The sequence below is a fragment of the Corythoichthys intestinalis genome, chromosome 1 (genome assembly GCF_030265065.1).
Source record: "Corythoichthys intestinalis isolate RoL2023-P3 chromosome 1, ASM3026506v1, whole genome shotgun sequence".
In the NCBI taxonomy this organism is placed as follows: Eukaryota; Metazoa; Chordata; class Actinopteri; order Syngnathiformes; family Syngnathidae; genus Corythoichthys; species Corythoichthys intestinalis.
In genome coordinates, this window is record NC_080395.1 from 56953835 (window position 1) to 56964930 (window position 11096).

At 39.1% G+C, this 11096-nt stretch overlaps 1 long non-coding RNA gene across 1 annotated transcript; it reads left to right on the forward strand.

Moving 5' to 3' along the window:
• Positions 1 to 413: 413 nt before the first annotated feature.
• LOC130916602 (uncharacterized) lies at positions 414 to 2699 on the forward strand. The gene is made up of 2 exons (XR_009063317.1): positions 414 to 1900; positions 1996 to 2699. It is a non-coding gene; the product is annotated as an uncharacterized LOC130916602 (long non-coding RNA).
• Positions 2700 to 11096: the final 8397 nt, after the last annotated feature.

Here is an 11096-nt window from a genome sequence, read left to right on the forward strand (position 1 = left end):
AAAAAAAAAAACAAAAGTGTTCTGCCAAAATGTGCTACATCGGTGAAACATCCTACAAGAGGCGAATTTGGCACCCAAACTACTACCGTGCGCTTTCAGCTTGTTTTGTTTAGATGCATACAGACAGAACGTACTGAAGATGCCTTCAGACAGGAGTGCCCAATCCCGGTCCTCCAGAGCCCCTATCCAGCTTGTTTTCCGTGTCTCCCTCCTTTAACACACATGAATCAATTTGATCAGCTCATCAGCAAGCTCTGCAGCAGCCTGATAACTATCTTGATTAGTTGATTCAGGTGTGTTAGAGGAGGGAGACATGGAAAACAAGCTGGATAGGGTCTCTCAAGGACCGGTATCGGGCACCCCTGCCTTAAGAAAACACTTAAACGTTGTAATATCAAATAAGGGTGGTTTAACCCTTGTGCAGTATTGCGCCAAATCCTGGCGTTTTGCTTTGTTACTCATCATATTATCATATATAAAGCATATCAAAAAATAAGCTAGAGGGCTGAAAATTGTCAAAAAATGTCAAAACATGTTTACCTTCAAAATGGCACCATCCACAATTTCAAAATTGGTATTGTCATTATTATATGTGGGAGGCCTACTTTTTTGTGACGCAGAGAGTATTACGCCAACTTTCGTCCCCATTGACTCCCATTATAAATCCCAATTTCTCATGTTTTTTGATGCACTGCCACCTGGTGTGTGAAAGTGCATTTCCCACGATTACACAATTTATGGCTTCAGCGGGGTGTCAACTGACACGAGATTGTAACGGATCCTGGATGAATATCTTAAAAACAAAAAATCCAGCAGGGGACACTAGACTATTATTTATCATTTTTCTTGATTGATCCCTCATTGTCAAACGCATTTACTTACTACCAAAAAAACAAGTTTTCATGTTGAGCTTTGATCGAACGGGCCAGTGTGTGGACTCACGAACACTTGTGTGTGAGTGGGTGTGTGCACGCGCGTGTGAGGGTGGGGGTGTGCACGCGCGTATGTGGGTATGTGTGTGTGTGTGCGCGCGCACTTTGCCTGTTCAATGGGACAGTATGAGTTGACTTTTGTGACGTTTGACTTTATGACGCGACTGTGGGAGAAATCGTGTGCGTTTGTACATGCACGCGCACTCTCACGTCACCGAGCGTGTGCGTATGTGTGTGCTTGTACTTTTGCGTGCAGAGGTCTGCAGAAGGCGGCTTTGAATGCACTTCAAAGCACCTTGTCTGCAGGGCGCAAAAAGGTGTTTGATGTGACACATTTTGAGAATTCAAAATGCAGTTGTTTATTGAATCTCAACTCTTATTGGTAGAATGTTTTACTTTTTCCTCCTCCCATTGGCTCAGTGAATGGTCACGTTTGTAAACAACTTTATATGGGGTCCAACGGCTCAAAGGCCATTTTACTCCCTGTGACTGCTGGTGAGCAGAGATGGCGAGAATATTTTTTCTTCAGGAGGCAAGAAAAATGTTGTTGGAGGAGGAATGTCCCACAGACTCAATGGATGAAAAGGATGATGTGTCACAAGACTATGATGAAGATTTTGAGCCACTTGTAGGAGAGGAGGAAGAGGATGATGATTAGGATTTTGAGGAGGTTACAGCAGAAGCAGCAGAGGAGCAACAACAACAGAATCAGGTCAGCACTCCATGGCTTGCCAAAAACCAAGAAATTGTGTGGTCCTCTACAAATGAAGTTTCGAGGCACTTCAACCTGCCCCCTATTCTATTGCCTGGCCCAACGCTTTTTGCAATTGCCAGGATCAGTAGCCCCGAGACTACTGTCAATCTGTTTTGCCCGGACGACATTATCCAGCAGATTGTCTAAAAAAAAAAAGCCCAAGATTATTTTGGACTACGATCTGTGTAAAGCGGCAGTCGATCACTTGGACTAGGTAAGCATATGTTATGTCTTTTTCAAAACTTTGCATCAAAGCTCTCTGGTCATCTGACATCATCTGATGTGTTTTTTTGTGTGTGTTATTTGCAGGCATCTGCCACATATTCTTGCTGCTGGAGGACATTACGATGGCCAATGTCCATATCATATCATATCATATCAGATCTGTCTCTCTTCAATGCATTCACCCTCTTTACTCAGGTGGACCCCGCAGTGGTGGCCACGCCACAAAGCCAGAAATGTGGGCAATGTGGCCTTTGCATTAACCGACTACGGGCATCAAACATTAGCTGCAAATGTGGCATTTCTTTAGCCAAAAACATGGCCAAAAAGTGTGCAAATTGTTTTTTTTTTTTTAAAAAAAAAGCTCACTGGTTGTTTGTTGTTCTAGTTGAGTTGTTTGTTGTTCTAGTTCAGTAGTTTGTTGTTGTGCGTTTGAGTTATATAGATTCTGTTAATTCAAAATTCTTCTAGTTGTTGTGACTTGTTGACTGTTATTCTGATGCCAGTGAATATTTTTAGTGGTTGAAGGTAAAAAAAAAACAATATTCAGAAATGACTTAGTTGTCACACTTCCAAGAGTGACTTTTGGCTCCAATACTGCAAGAGGGGTAAAAATTTTCCATTTCATTTTCAGATGTCACAAGTAAAAAAATATTCAGAAATGACTTAGTTACACACCCTCAAGAGGGCGCAAGGCTTCATCCCCAATACTGCGAGAGGGGTAAAAATTTTGAAATTGCCATTGTCTAAAAATGTTGAGTTCCTCAAATAAATTTTGATGTTATAATTTATTAACATATTCAAAGCTCTAATGACCTGATATCAAATATTCCTACTTGGATTTGTTTTTATATATTACATACAACATTGTTAGTTTTGTTCATAGCACACTATTGCTTTTATTGTCCATAGAGGGCATTCAGAATAAATAAATATATTAAAACTATATATGTATGGATAGGTCTGATGCTAGTGAACATTTTGAGATGTCGCAAGTAAAAAAATATTTAGAAATGACTTGGTTATCACACCCTCAAGAGGGCGCCAGACTTCATCCCCAATACTGCGAGAGGGGTAAAAATGTTAAAATTGCCATTATAAAAAAATGTGAGTTCCAAAAAAAATTTGATGTTATAACTTATGAACATATTCAAGCCTCTAATTATCTGATATCAAATATTCCTACTTGGATGTGTTTTTATATATTACATACAACATCGTTAGTTTTGTTCATAGCACACTATTGCTTTTATTGTCCACAGAGGGCATTCAGAATAAATAAATAAATAAAAACTATACACGTATGGATAGGTCTGATGCTAGTGAACATTTTGAGATGTTGCAAGTAAAAAAATATTTAGAAATGACTTAGTTATCACACCCTCAAGAGGGCGCCAGACTTCATCCCCAATACTGCGAGAGGGGTAAAAATTTTGAAATTGCCATAGTAAAAAAATTTTGAGTTCCCCCAAAAAAATGATGTTATAATTTATGAACATATTCAAGCCTCTAATGACCTGATATCAAATATTCCTACTTGGATTTGTTTTTATATATTACATACAACATTGTTAGTTTTGTTCATAGCACACTATTGCTTTTATTGTCCATAGAGGGCATCCAAAATAAATAAATAAATATAAACTATATACCTATGGATAGGTCTGATGCTAGTGAACATTTTGAGATGTCGCAAGTAAAAAAATATTCAGAAATGACTTAGTTATCACACCCTCAAGAGGGCGCCAGACTTCATCCCCAATACTGCGAGAGGGGTAAAAATGTTAAAATTGCCATTATAAAAAAATGTTGAGTTCCAAAAAAAAATTGATGTTATAATTTATGAACATATTCAAGCCTCTAATTATCTGATATCAAATATTCCTACTTGGATGTGTTTTTATATATTACATACAACATTGTTAGTTTTGTTCATAGCACACTATTGCTTTTATTGTCCATAGAGGGCATCCAAAATAAATAAATAAATAAAAACTATATACGTATGGATAGGTCTGATGCTAATGAACATTTTGAGATGTCGCAAGTAAAAAAATATTTAGAAATGACTTAGTTATCACACCCTCAAGAGGGCGCCAGACTTCATCCCCAATACTGCGAGAGGGGTAAAAATTTTGAAATTGCCATTGTAAAAAAATTTTGAGTTCCCCAAAAAATTTGATGTTATAATTTATGAACATATTCAAGCCTCTAATGACCTGATATCAAATATTCCTACTTGGATTTGTTTTTATATATTACATACAACATTGTTAGTTTTGTTCATAGCACACTATTGCTTTTATTGTCCATAGAGGGCATCCAAAATAAATAAATAAATAAAAACTATATACGTATGGATAGGTCTGATGCTAGTGAACATTTTGAGACGTCGCAAGTAAAAAAATATTCAGAAATGACTTTGTTATCACACCCTCAAGAGGGCGCCAGACTTCATCCCCAATACTGCGAGAGGTATAAAAAAAATATACTGCACAAGGGTTAAATAGGCAATGTGACTAATGTGGTCAACAGATCAACAATCTGCTGTAAAGGTACCACAAGAAAACACAATGCTTAAAAGTATGAGAAGGAAACACATACAAAAAGTATTTTGAGGCAATGAAAAGCTAATAAAAGACTCAATAAAAACACAAACAGTAAGCACTCGCCGCTTTTAACCGATGTGTGCATGTGTTGGACGTCTCGCCGCGTAGGAAGGAATTGCAGACCACCGGTTTGTTCGTCTAGTGACAGTGACAAACTACATCACTGGTGTCAAACTGACTCCATAAAGGGCCAAGTGGGTGCAGGTTTTCTTTCCAGCTAATGAAGAGGATACCTTTTGACCAATCTGATCTCTTACATGGGTAATCAGTTAAACTTTGTCAGGTGCTGCTTGTTTCAACAGAAAATTCATTGGTTAAACTGTTTGCGCGGTATCGGTTGGAACAAAATCCAGCACCCACTTGGCCCTTTGTGGAACTGGTTTGACACCTATGAACTACATCATCACCCTGAGCGTCCATTGCGCGCATAAAACATTGCGCCCTCCGTAGGTCCAAACATGTAAATATTATAGATTTTTAAATCAATGGCAATATTATATGTGTTGCTAATAACATATTTTAGTAAAAGAGAACAACTGTGGCTTATTGGAGCCTACGAGTCTTTAAATCCGAGGTACCTTTAAATGTTAAGTTACTGATGGTGTAGTGATACATTAGCCTGACTTCGGTGCATGTAGCGTGGTATCAGTTTCTGCTCAGTGACTGTGTGAATGTGACCGTGAAAGGTTGTATCTAACCTGTGACTGACTGGTGGGCAGATCACTATGTAGTGTAGCTTTTTCCCGATGTCAGCTCGGAGAGGGTATGGCACCCCTGCAACTCTTGTGAGTACAAAAAAAAAAAAAAAAAAAAAGAATGAAATAGTATTATATTATTATTATTATATGTATAATTTATTCAAAAATAAAGTTCATTTTTAACTTACTTTTGAAACTTACAATCTTATGGAACTCCTAGTACCTGTTTTTCAAGCAAGAAAAATAAATGGAACATCTTGGCTCTTGATAATTAGAAGGCTTGATGGAAAAACAGAGCGCTGGAGTGTTGAATAATGTGTGGCAAGTGATGCCATGAGGATAGTAATCAAATAATCAAGTAAACATGGGTTTGAAAAGAGTCATTCCGCGTAAAAAGGGTGTGGTGAAACCAAATGGCTTCATTACAATGTCGAGCATCACTGCAGTAAGACAAGTTTGAATAATTCAACAGATCTGTTTAATAGTATAATCCGCAATATACAGTAGAGTAAATGTAACCAAAAGAAGGAAATTTCTGTGATTTCCAATGCACTGCTAGCATGAAAAAAATTTGTTTAAACATTCAGTTTATCCTTGGCATTTACAGTATGAGTGTCTGGATGAAATACAGGTTTGGTAGCATAATAAAAGTTCTAAATTTATGTCTTGTAAACACCATTACAGGGTTCTCCATTGAAAATGTACTATCAGAAAAAGAAATTCCAATATATATAATTTTCTTGATATCATTGAACCAACCATAGCACTTTACAGGCTATAGGGTGGGATTAATTCAATTAATAGACTGCAGCTGTAGTTTAGAGGCACATAACGCTTCGATTCAGACAATGTGGGTTCTACAGTGGCCGAGAGGTGTCAGGCAAAATGCGAAGTCCAAACACTTTGCAAATAGAAAAAAGCACGAACCCCACTGGCAAACGCTTTGCAAAAGGAAAAAAGCACAAATGCAATCTGGTACGACACGACTCCCACTTGCCAAAGCACGACTGCAAGTTGGTAAAAGCTCGAACCCAAATTGCCACAACATGAATGCAAATGCCTCGCAACACGAATGCAAAAGAAAAACGCACGAATCCAAACTGCCACAACACGATCCCCAATTCTTAAAGCACAATAGCAAATTGGAAAAAGCACAAACCCCAATTGCCTCAACAAACGCAAATGGCGCACAACACGGCTGCAAATGCTCACAGGCTTAAACGCACCTTAAACGAAGTGTGGAAAGGTAAAAAAAATTTGCCTGGCACGGCCAAACTGTTAGCCCTGTGTTTTTCAAACACTGAGAGAATAGCCTGGGACCTAGCCCATTAACGGCCTCTCGAGCAAGTACAAAACCAATCGACAAATCAGATTAGTTTATTTGCATGACGTGTTCTTAACGAGCGACGTCACTCTTCCGCGTCGGAAGTCGTCTCCACAACAACACAGATGGCAAACAGGAGAGCCGAGAATATGTTCCAATCCACGGTAAAATCAGTTTTAAATGACCAAAAACACATCGACACAAGTCATTGACAACAGTCTGTCTCGCGCTAGCCATGTTGAATAAACGCCGCTCTCCTCGTATGTTTACTTCCGCGCGCAAGTCCCTCGTCCCGCCCGTCGCTGATTGGTCCACTCCGCTGTCTGTTTGCTGTGGCTTGCTCCGCCTTGGAAATTTTATCCGCTTAATGGTGGCCAGACTCAATAGCTGGAACAGCGGTGAGTCAGAGTACCAGGCTAAAAAAAAATAGTCGGCAAAATACCCTGGAGAAAATTATCTGTCTCATTGCATTTATATCGCACATTATTATCAAGTAGTATGCCATGTATCAGCCTACGGTGAATCTACTTAATTAGTTGAGCATTCCCCACAGTACACGTTTTTGTTGACGAATATTTTCCTGGGCTGAATTTTGTTCCACGTAATCATATGTTGTACTTTGGATGATTCAAAGGAGCTATTGAGAAGTATCTCAGTATGGAATTGGAGGTGGAGTGCCGTCATCTTCACAAGATGATGATTTCCCCAAATGTACAATTCAAGGTAATGCTTGGCAATGTCGTGTACATAGTTAAGAGATCAAGAATAAAGAAAGATGCACATAAGGTTACAATTTTAATACATTTTTACAAAAATATGGGTCCCTTGGTATTATTTTGCTTAGGGGCCCCAAATGACCTGGGCCGGCCCTGGCCTTGCCCCAGGGCACTTCAACAGTGGGCAGTCATAGCTGGGAATCGAACCGCTGACCCTTCGGTCCCAGGACAACTCAAGCTACAAGCTACGGTGCAGTTCAATGTGTAGTCTGCCTTTCGCCCGAGGTCAGCTGAGATAGATTGACCCTTACAAGCATGATTGATGTTGTATATAGATCAGACATGTCCAAAGTCAGGCCTGGGGGCCAAATGTGGCCCATGGACAAATTTCATCCGGCCCCCAGCCTCTGTCATAAAATCAATAAGGTCTGGCCCACACACAGACTTAATAAATTGGTCAGCAGCACTGCTTCCAGCATATGAGGTAGCTTACACACTAAATGCTGCTTCTCATTTACCCACTAAAAGACAGCGGCACTCCACGCAACATTAGCCCATGTGACCCTTTACTCCCAATTTTCTAAAATGGCGACAATCAACAAAAAAAAGAAAATTGATTGCGATGGCCGACGCTTCAAGGATAGGTGGAAATTGGACTATTTCTTCTCTAAAACACGCAACAACTGTGTCTGCCTCATTTGCAAAGACACAGTCGCTGCTTTTAAAGAGTTCAATGTGAGGCGATATTACCAAACAAGACAGGTTGACATGTATGACAAGATGACAGGAAAGATAAATAGCGATAAACTGAAGCAACTTGAAGCTAGTTTAATTTCACAGCAGCAGTATTTCGCAAGAGCCCGATATTTGAAAGAGTAAGCCACAAAGGCTGGTTGCGAGATTGTTGAAATTATTAATTTAAAAAAATAATAAAGCCAATGTGACACACACAATGGCTTGCTAAAATTTGCTTAAATATATTGTTCTATGTAAAGGACGTCAGCCAAGGTCGGCCCCCCACATTTTTAACACACCAAATCTGCCCCCCTTTGCAAAAAGTTTGGACACCCCTGATATAGATGGATAGATGGATGGCTGACTGAAGCATTAAATGTGAGTACATTTGGAAGATGTTCAAAAAGCAATATTTTCAGGTTACACTATTGCCTAGAGAAAAAGGTTAAATCATTTTCACTGACTTTTGAGGTAACTAACTTTTAAAATGTTCTCTATTCCCAGTGGCCCATGACAGTTACAGTATGTGGCATGATGACAGTCATACAAGTCTGTCATTGGTTTTCTATAGCCTATTCTACATTTGAATATGTCCTGCTGCCAAGCCTCAATAAGAAAATCAATGAACAAAGATCAAGCAGCTTTTTGACATGAACATCGGCCACTTTTTCAAACCAAGCATCTTAATTAGCACCTTTAAGTATATGCAAATCTTAATGCACAACACCATATGCAGGACTGAATATTCATGGAAGTCACTGAGCAAGCTGTCCCTGCTATGGACCAAACTGCATCTCTCTTGCCCTCATTATTCCGACATGCTGACAAAGAGCAACACAGCAAAGAACAAGGAGGAAAAAGCAAAGGCAGACTCAAAAGTTATCTGCAAACTTCATGACACTGGTAAACAGAAGTGGAGGACAAATTAAGCGCTTTTATAGTGCACTTCAATGTTGTTCTATAGCCTCTGCGAGCAGGATTTTGCTGAGGGTGAGGGATTGTAAAGTTTTTACTGTTCTACATGGCGGTAAAATACAATAACAACTTATTAATAGGGATGAAAATTGATAGGATTTTTACAATTCCGATTCCATTATCGATATTGGTTAAGAATTTGAATCTTTATCAATTCTCTTATTGATTCTAATTTGGGGAAAAAGAAGAACATTTTTGATTGGCATCTAGTTTGTTGAATCAGAAGTCACAGCCTTCAAACTCACAATGAAGTCAGAAGAGGCCCAAAGCCTCAATGTTACTTCTAATAGAAATAATAATTAAAAAAAAAAAAAAAAAAAAAAAAAAAAACTCCTTTTTAAAAAGGACATATTAGATGATAGCACTCAAAAATAATAATAAATCCTGTCAAATACAATAACAGTGCAAATGTGCAAATGTGCAAAATTAACAATTCTTTTGCAGAAAAATAAGCATGTCTGCTTTTTCAGGTAGGATACATGATCTTTCTGGACATAGGTGTCTCCAGCAGTGGAGAACACCCTCTCAGATGGGGTGGAGAAAGCCTCCACACACCGAAAGTGTTCAGCTACTGTAGTCTAGACAGCAGGGGCAGAGTATCTCTTTTGTTTTCCCAAATATTAACAAGTTCATAATTAGGTTGGTGTAATTACATAAGGACGGTTGGATCTCATACAATATAAGAGGAATTTTAGCACAATCCTCTGTTAACTCGGATTTGTTAACTTCCTAGACATAGTTTTGGGTACTCTATAGAAAGGCCTTTTGATACTGAGTAAAATAAAAGTGGTTTGGGACCAATGGTACCATCCTATCTCAAATTATGGGCGAAAATACTCTGATTGGCTGGAGTCCTCAGGTGAATTTCTGGAAGTAATTTGGATCATCCACTTCCATTAGTTGTAGCAACACAAAAATACCACCATCGGATGCGGAGGTATATACTTTTGTGTGAAATCAATAGTCAGATTGGCCCTACGACCAGGGGTGCACATATTTTTTTTGCCCAGGTTCTCAGAGGAGGACCTGGCGATGTGACTTGGTCCTCATTGAGCTTGAGAGCCGACCCGCCTGATGCGAAAAAATTATGACAAGCTTTACTTAGAGCCAATTACCTTTAATTCATTATATAAACAATTAACGCTTGATTAACATCAACTGGCACAACAAAATTGCCATTACTTTGAAGTGAAAAGTAAAGGAATAAACATAAAAGCACTAATTCAAAATAAAAGGCATTCATATGCGACTCTCACATTAACTCCAAGCCTTTGTAAAACTGGGGTGTCCTCCTCATAAGAGCTCATTGAACGTGCATGTTTAGCTTTGTGAAATGCGAGCAAAAACACATTTGTCAGTTCATGGCGCTTTTCTTCAATGACTTTTTTCCGCCACTTGTCCATAGGGCGAGTGGGGTCCTGTCTTGACATCGATAGTTTTCTTAATTGCCACATGCTCTGTTTTTTTTCGTGCTTTTCAAAGTTTGGATGGCTAAAATTCTTTGACCCTACATAAAATGCGCTACTCTTATTAACGACATTGGGATTCTCACGGCAAATGTGCCACTTTTCAGCAAAAGTCCTTTTTTCCGGTAGCTCCTGTGACGTCTCTGTCGTCCGTTTGTCTTTTGACGGGGGTGGGGAAACACGGAAGTAATTACTCATGGGGCCTGCCTCTTTGACATTTCGAGAAGTGATTTTCTCGTGTCCGCCGCAAATACAGTGGTCAGCCATCGGTACGCAAAAACGTATGGAAACCGTTGAGGCCCAGCGCATTTGTCTACCTCCAGTACGCATGCGCGCATGCGGACCACTTATGTGCACCCCTGCCTACGACCCACCAAATTCAAATTATTCTGAAAATACCACTGATTGGTGGACTACCGACTGAAATGAGTAATAAAATTGCTAATAAAATCGTTTAGCAATATTTTGGATGCATATATGTTATATTTTTCTTATAGAGTATTTCACGAGGAATACAATGGACCCATTAATAGACTGTTTTGGAAAAATCACCATTTAAGTCTCATGAATGAACATGAAAATGAACATGGCCTGTGAAAATCAATGCAAAATCACTCGACGACGGTTTTACAGATTATACGTGGTGAGTGGTCACTCTTTGAATA